Consider the following 7,851-nt stretch of genomic DNA (forward strand, 5'->3'; position numbering starts at 1 on the left):
GACAGGCCACCCACTGTGTCAACAGATCAAAGCAAACCGGATATCCTTTGGAGCAGAACCCACTAATCTCTGCCATGGTTGATTCCCCACACCTTCCTATTCAGGTCGGGGGACAAGTCCCTGCGGCATGATTGCGGGCCAGCCTTGAGCAAAGCCTCCTTTCTGCATGGGGCAAGATGCAATGTTTGAAGCCATAGAAAACTTGATCTTCACTCAAATTCCTCGAAGCGCGCGCTACCGTTGGAATCATCTGAAGTTACGGAGAAGTCGAACGATTCCCAGACACATTCAGATGTCATACCTGCACGTGGTTTAGGTTGCTAGGCGACAGCAATCCCATACATGTCGTTTGGGCAAGAGTTCTAACAACCTGAACCTGGTGAGGCTGAGGGAACTTTAACAACAGCCGCACTGTGTTGAAACATTAAAAGTCAGTTGTTTAGAACACAAGCAGAGCATGAACGCTCACGAGAGATGGGAGAAATAGTCTTTGTCAAGAGTTTTCATGAACCGTGACGGCGTGACTTTTCAACAACAAAGGGGCTTTCTGTTGAAAGGGCTGGCTTTCATTTTGGCAAGAGCCATTTCATTAAGAGCCTCGCCATCGTGCTTGCTGGCTTACTGACGCTGCCTTCTGGCCCAGACGATTATAACAGAGCAATCATTAATTTAAGGGCTCCTGTGTCTACATCGGTAACGTTAGGCCATGGAAGTCCAGGAGGGAGAGAGTCGGACCCTGGACGATGACAGAGGAGACCCATGACCAGAATATCATAGTTTATCAGGAGTAGTTAGGATTCAGCCATTTCACACGTGAGATGTGGAACGCAACCTGCGTTGGACCCGTCCATGCGAGTCAGCTGTGTTTGTCAGAGATAATCCAGACTGCAGACTCTTCACTGATAAACCAGAGGACTGTAGAGTCACACTGGGCTTAGAAAGTTCACCACATTCACCTTTAAACATCAGCTCTTTGTAACTTTGCTTTTGAAAACGATGTAGGCTGTCGCAATTTCTTGTTGATGTGATATAAATGAAGAGAATCATTTTCCTGCACCTTTACTCCTGTTTACAGTCATTTACGGAATTTGCTATGAAACCAAGTGAAAATGTATTATGGAGGACACCCCTAATCCTGTGCCGGTGCACCTAAATGAGGCGCATTTAGGGGTGCCAGTAAGACCAGTGAGAAATGTTAGTCTGGGGCCCTGAACATTACCTTTGACACCTGCTCGGGGTCAGAATGTTTGTGAGAAACGCCTGTTAGTAAAGTTGATAGTTCCTTAATAAGTCCCCCTCTTGGATGCATTCACTCCCCTCTGTCGCACAGGAGGTTGCGCACACTGGCACACACACAGACAGACTATCACACACACGCACAGGTAATTTGGGATGTCAGCTTCGACCTGACCTGCTACTCTTTGGGAAGAAAACCAGAGCACTCTGTGGAAATGCAGACACATTTTTAGAAAAAATGCCTCAAGGTCCTGTCACTTAAAAGTGCCCTTTTTTTGTCTTTATAAGTGTCTAATGAAATCCAAGTGAACTCTTCTATCCAAGCTATTTTGCCACACTCTGACTGAAAAACAAAACAAACATTTGACACTTTTTAAATTCCCGTGCATGAAACGGAATTTTAATGAATAAGCGCCTTCAAAAACACAGCACTCTGAATAAAGCAATTTGAAGGTTTAGAATGCATGTCCCCTGGCTCTTATTGGAGCTGTTTTATCACGAGTTAGAGTGATTCCTTTCGCCCGGGGGCTGATGCAGCTAACTGGTGAACCGAAACTTGACTGATTGACTGTAAAGTGGAATACATTTTTCGATATCATCAATTTACACGGCGGAGTACAGGGACAACACGACCAGCCCCAACTTTACCTTTCTCTGCTGCTGCTCATTTTGCTGCCGATGTCGGTGTTGGATGTGTGTGCTTTGTCGCTGACATGAATCTGGTGCCCCCGAGTGTGTTTTCACAGTGCATGTGAAAAAAATAATGTGTTGTCTGACTTTCTGCCAGATGTAAGCAAAGTACAAGACAAACCCTGTCAGTTCAACTATCACAAATCGTAAAAAACTTTATTGTTTCTTGTGTTTTTGTTCCAACATGGCCATGAGCGGTGCTGGTAGGAACATGTCATGACTTTCTGACAGAGCTAAGCATGCCAAGCTAACTGCTATGCCTGAATCATACACTACACTGTGAGGACAGTTCGGTGTTGGGCCAACAAGAGACTCAGGATTATCTTTTGTGGAACACAGAGCTGAAGTCCCACCCCACCTCCTGGCTCACGTTCTGATTCACTAACTATTTATTGCTTATGTCGTCAATCACAAAGGGCCTTTCTTCCTCGTCCTTGGTCAAAGTCCAGGGGAATTCTGCTGCTGCTTTTAAGTTTGGACTCATCATCCTTTTAACCAGGACGTATAAGGAGGAGCTAGTACACCGTTATTACTGTTATTTCCAAAAGGCGCCGATTGGTGCTGTCAGCTGTGACTCAGGGGCAGCTGTAGCTCAGGGTAGAGCCCAGCGTCTTATTGGAAGGTTGCTGGTTCGATTCTTCTGGTCTGCATGTCAAAGTGTTCTTGGGCAAGATACGGAACCCCAAAACTGCTCCTGATGTGCTGGTCGGCACCTCGAATGGCAGCCACCGCCATCAGTGTATGAATGTATGTATGCTTTACTGTAACAAGTTTGGGTTCCTTATTGGACGTATTATCTGTTTGTCTGTCTGTGGACAGGCTCCTGTCAGTGCGATAGTGTGACACACTAAAGGTGTGTGCTGAGAGCAAAATGAAGGCAGAATTTGAACGTGGAAGTTTTCCAAGGGGGATGGACGTGGGAGCATGCCAGCCCATCTCCCCATCGCATGCCCCCGCCCACGTTTGTTGTCCTAGAGATACATATGAGGCGGGAACCAATACAGAAGCAGCTACGAGTGTTTATTCCGGTCGTAATTATGTCTGTCTGTGGACAGATGCAATAAGATTAAAATGAAAGCCAAGTTCAAAAGATGCATGCGGCTCACGTAATTATCTCGTAATGATTGTAGAGTACTCGTGGTTCATGATGTTGAAGGCGGCCGGTGTCATCCCATTGCAAGATGCTCTCCAGTTTGTGTCTGCATCTGTTCCATTAGATACATTATCTGTGTCCATATCTGTACTCACAATGCGTGGGACTCAAACTGAGGTTGCACAGTTCAGCCTGGAATTGATGGGTTGATCAGAATTTGCTATATTTATTAGATGTATTATATTTAACTGAGCTCAAGCTCTATGTCTTTGATTACAAACGTAGGAGTATTATCAACAGAATTTTTTACTAGAGCTTGGTGAATAAACCTCAGTCCAGATACCAACATACTTTACTTGGATGACACTCATACCTCTAAAAAAGTATTTTATCTGTACTGGATGATCATTTCAGCCGACTATTTGCCAAACGAATGTATCAATCGGTTTGTTAGGATTAAGCACCGGTGTTTCTTACGATGTTTCTTTTGACTTTGCTTTTATGGGCCAAGACTTGCAGAATAACAATCTTTTTAGAATAATGGTCATTGTACTCTACCATGTCTTTCAAAGCTTTGCACAAATAATTTCGAAATCATTCAGTCGATAAAATTGTGGAATATCATGGCAAAAGACTGTTACGAATGGCAAGATTTAAAAGTGAGCGTGTAACTGCTCATCTTGTGCGTTCAGTCCATTGACAAGAATCATGAGAACCAGAGCAGTGAGCAGATCTTCATATCACAAAAGCTGTGATCACCATTAACCAGTGCTGCTGGCAAGAAGAGCTGAACTTAAGGTCGTGAAAAACATCTTCTCTCGGCGACATCTGCATCTGCTTTTCTCTGCTGCATCGCCACACGCCCCCCTTTCTCCTCCAGTTTTCTCCTCTCTCTCCCCGCGCACAAAGCCTCCGATGACAAAACACTTTTTTAGTCTCTCTTTTGAACAAACGTGACATGATAAGATGTCAGCTCAGAGTTATTCACTAAGCCTTCATGCTGACCTTAACTCACTCCAGAGACTTAATGCAAATTGGCCTATTGTCACATCTCTGGTCTGATATGCTAATAGTCTCTCAGAGCTAGACCTTTAGTGGTTTCTTTGTATTGCGTGGTAGATGTAGTATTAGCTGCCTGTCTGGTGTTTTGTTCTGCATATTTTGTGTAATTACCCATGGAAAAAATGAAGCCTCAAGTGTACTGTAAGAAGTAATACGAACGTTGCAGCACAAGTCCCTCACTTTTAAACATGTGACTGAAACATGCCAGGTTATAGTTGAGGAGTTGCCACTAGAACCGTTATAATATTCATGTATGCACGACTTATTTTACCAAATGTCACATCATCTACTGCGCCATGTAACATATTATGATATAGGGATTTTCATTAGCTTCTTTCAGGCTACATTAGTGTTTCCTGGGATTTTTTAATTTCACATTATGCAGGCCACCTGTGAGGTCTTGAAGCTCTTGTCAGACTGGCATTTACTGTAATGATTGGCATTTGGTCTGCAGCATCTGTAAATCTCAGTGCGGTGTTGTTGTTGAGGCTCATTACCATAACTACACCCCCCGCCCTCCCCACCCCAGGTTTCAATTAGGAATACGTTGTCATCTGACCCTCGCCTCAGATTTTCTGGAATATGCAGCAAAGCGGAGAGCAGCGTTCAAATGGGAAATTAATAGTGTTTTGTCAAATGTCATCTCAACTCATCAACAACAACAGGCGCAGGCGCTATATAAGCCATTCATTATGCATGTTTAGCTCCTTTTTGTTCCTCCTGCAGGGCTCTCAACTCTCCACAAGGATCCATGACTTGAAAAAAAAAAAATCGCCCCTCAGGTATTGGAATAGAAATGGTTTGACATGCAGCAAATTAATAAAAAAAAAAAAAAAAGTAGGTGTTGTTGTACTGTAACATTAGGTCAGTACCTGACTGCATCCCTCTAGACACCTTCAAATTAATATTTCACAGTACTGTCAGACCGCTGACCTTCGAGTTTGAAAGCAGTTTCTCCTGGGGCATAGAGTGGAGGCACGTGCACGACGGCACAGTACAGTACTGCCATTTACTGTCTGTTGGGTAGCTGACATTCAGCATCGTAAAATCTGTGTTTTGGATTCGTGCTGGTAATGGGGGTTACCTTTATTGTTTATTTCAGCCAAGTGAAATCAGATTCACAGGATTAATTTTAGGTTATATTCTCAGCCGCCCCCCCGCCCCCCCATTTTTTTAAAAATCTTTTCAGCTTGAAAAAAAAGACCAGAATTTCTTCATCTACCTTTTTCCTTTTTTTTCCTTCCTTTTTCCACCCAGAAATTGCAGGGTTGTGCTGGAACATGCAGTTCCACAAGCTCAAGGAATGAACTGTTTGACATCATGTACGATGCCGGAAGGCATTTTCATGACCTTAACGTGTATCTTCTCCTCACCTCTCGTCTCTTCTTAGCCGACTTAAGAGTTTAAGACTTAAAAGGGGGACTTAAATATGGTATATAACAATGTGTTGCAATTTCATGAATCAGTCACTTTTTTTATTGGCCAAGTGTGATCAGACCACAATGTGACGTGAACAAAGAGACATTTTCCGTCTCTCTCAGTTGCCTGCAGTACTCGAGCCTGTAGACAGTTTTGTGGACACACGTTTCTTACTGCTGCTGGACTGTGGGTTTCTTTGTGAAGGACACTAATTTTCCACAGCACCACAAAGGATGAGACCTCATGCAGATTCTTGTGCCTCTCTCCCCTCCTCTGAGAGCTGAGTGGAGGTAGCTAACATTCATTTAGAAATGGAGTCTGCCATCATAAATTCTCACAATGACAGCGCTAAAATTATGATAACGTGTACCGCTTGGCATGTTCCCCGTCTCAGTTTATTGAGCTACCATGCTAATTTTGTTTGCTAAATTAACAGAAACATCTGTGAGGACCAAAGCGGCGTTTGACACAAACAACTGCCACTGCCATTTCCATTAATGGAGCCACACGGCTAACGCAGCGAAATGACTCAGTTTACTTCCGCATTAAAGTATGCATCCTAGTTGTCTTAGTTACTAAAATGCTCCAAAAACTAAACTTTAGTTCGTTAACTATTAATTAATTATTAAATAGGCAGAAGTAAAGTTCATGGAGGAAATCCTTTTAGTAGTGGCAATTATATCACAGCATGAGTAAATTCCCCGAGTGAAGACTCAAAGTGTGAGATAAGTAAAGAATAACTAGACACACTGGTGGCACACAAAACACATCTGTCTCTTCCTGAAGATACTGCTGATAACCTACATGACGCTGGGGCCGTGAAACTTGACCTTTATTTGTTTGACCTTTGTTTATTACTGTACACCCACTTAGTGTTTGTGTTGAACGTTTCTTCTCAGAGAGCTTTGTGTCTTTGGAGTTTTCAGAAACAACTTGTGCAGCACTTACAGGGCTTTTTTGCCCTTTGGAACCCTCTTGCATCAGATAATGAAGTCATAATGATTACATAATGCTTCTTTTATGAACACCCATCAGACTAGTCCCGGCAAGACACTGTGTGCTTTGTCAGCTGACAGCCAGCTTATCATGCCCCTCAAATCTCTGTGTACTGATGTGGTCGTCTGTTTAAAGGCATTCGTACTGCTGCTCTGCTGCCGCTTCACCGCAGCTCCCCGTCTCGTCTGACCGCAAGGTCTTATTCTCTCCGCTGAGTTTGGATTGTTCAGTTAAATACAAGACTACTGTGAGCGATTCCCCTTTCAGTTTATTTATGACGTGTTGTCTGCTCTGTTTTGTCATGCTGTACTGCCGCAGCAGGGAGCCTTACTGATAATCCTTTGCTGCCAACTCAAATAAATATATTGCCATGTCCAACTGCAATACATGAAGTGAATAAGTCTGATAAAAAAACATGTTTATTGGCAGTGACCTCATTCTACCTGTCTACGTGTCAGTGAGCTCAGAGAGGATGTGAGGGTGAGATTTTGGTGGAACGAAAAGAAGCGGTGGTTCTGGCCTTACAGGCAAGATCATGAAATTTCAATTTCTACACTAAAAGTTCAAGTATCACAGAATTTCTTGCAAGACTTTCTTTTCCGGCAGTTATGCTGGTGGAGGGATTTTAAAGGTATAGTTTACGATCTTGCTTTGTCACTTTCTTCCCAGCAGCTTGATACAGTGCGTTCACTTCGTTATATTTGCTAATGTTTATCTCGGATGGTGGTGATTGGCTGCCTGTTGCGGCTCAGGATTTTCCTTCACATCAGTTCAATCTAAAATTAACCTAATGACATGAACATTTCAAGGACAAAATTGCCAAAGCATCAGTACAGCACAATTTGTCCAGATATTTGGACAGCATGCAGTAACAGCAAGAAGAACACTGATAAAAAAATTTTAAAAAAGAAATGCCTTGCAACAACACGCAACCACGAACTGCTGTCTCAAACAATCATTAGCAAACATGATCATAATCCTAACTAGACTTAACAGATGCACAGTGTTAAAGCTGCTGTCAGTTATATATGTCTTTACTAAAATGTGTGTTAAATAGCTCTGTATTCCAACAGTATTCACAGTTATACAGTGTTTGCTCAGTGACCAGTGTTTCTCATTTGCCCACTCATAAACAAGAGAAAACACATTTTCTGGTATCCCTGCTCACTTTATCCAATCAGGACAGAGAACTTCATAAAGAGGCAGTCCTGTCTCCACCTGTTTGCTGCTATGTCAGGCAATTACCACATTATCGCTCGAAGTTAGCTAAAATGACGACAACGCTTAGGGCAGCCTTTAATGCAGTTCGGTTTGACACCAGTGTCACTAGCAAACCAGGTAATGACAAAGTCAAA

This window comes from Acanthopagrus latus, chromosome 11, assembly GCF_904848185.1.
Source record: "Acanthopagrus latus isolate v.2019 chromosome 11, fAcaLat1.1, whole genome shotgun sequence".
In the NCBI taxonomy this organism is placed as follows: domain Eukaryota; kingdom Metazoa; phylum Chordata; class Actinopteri; order Spariformes; family Sparidae; genus Acanthopagrus; species Acanthopagrus latus.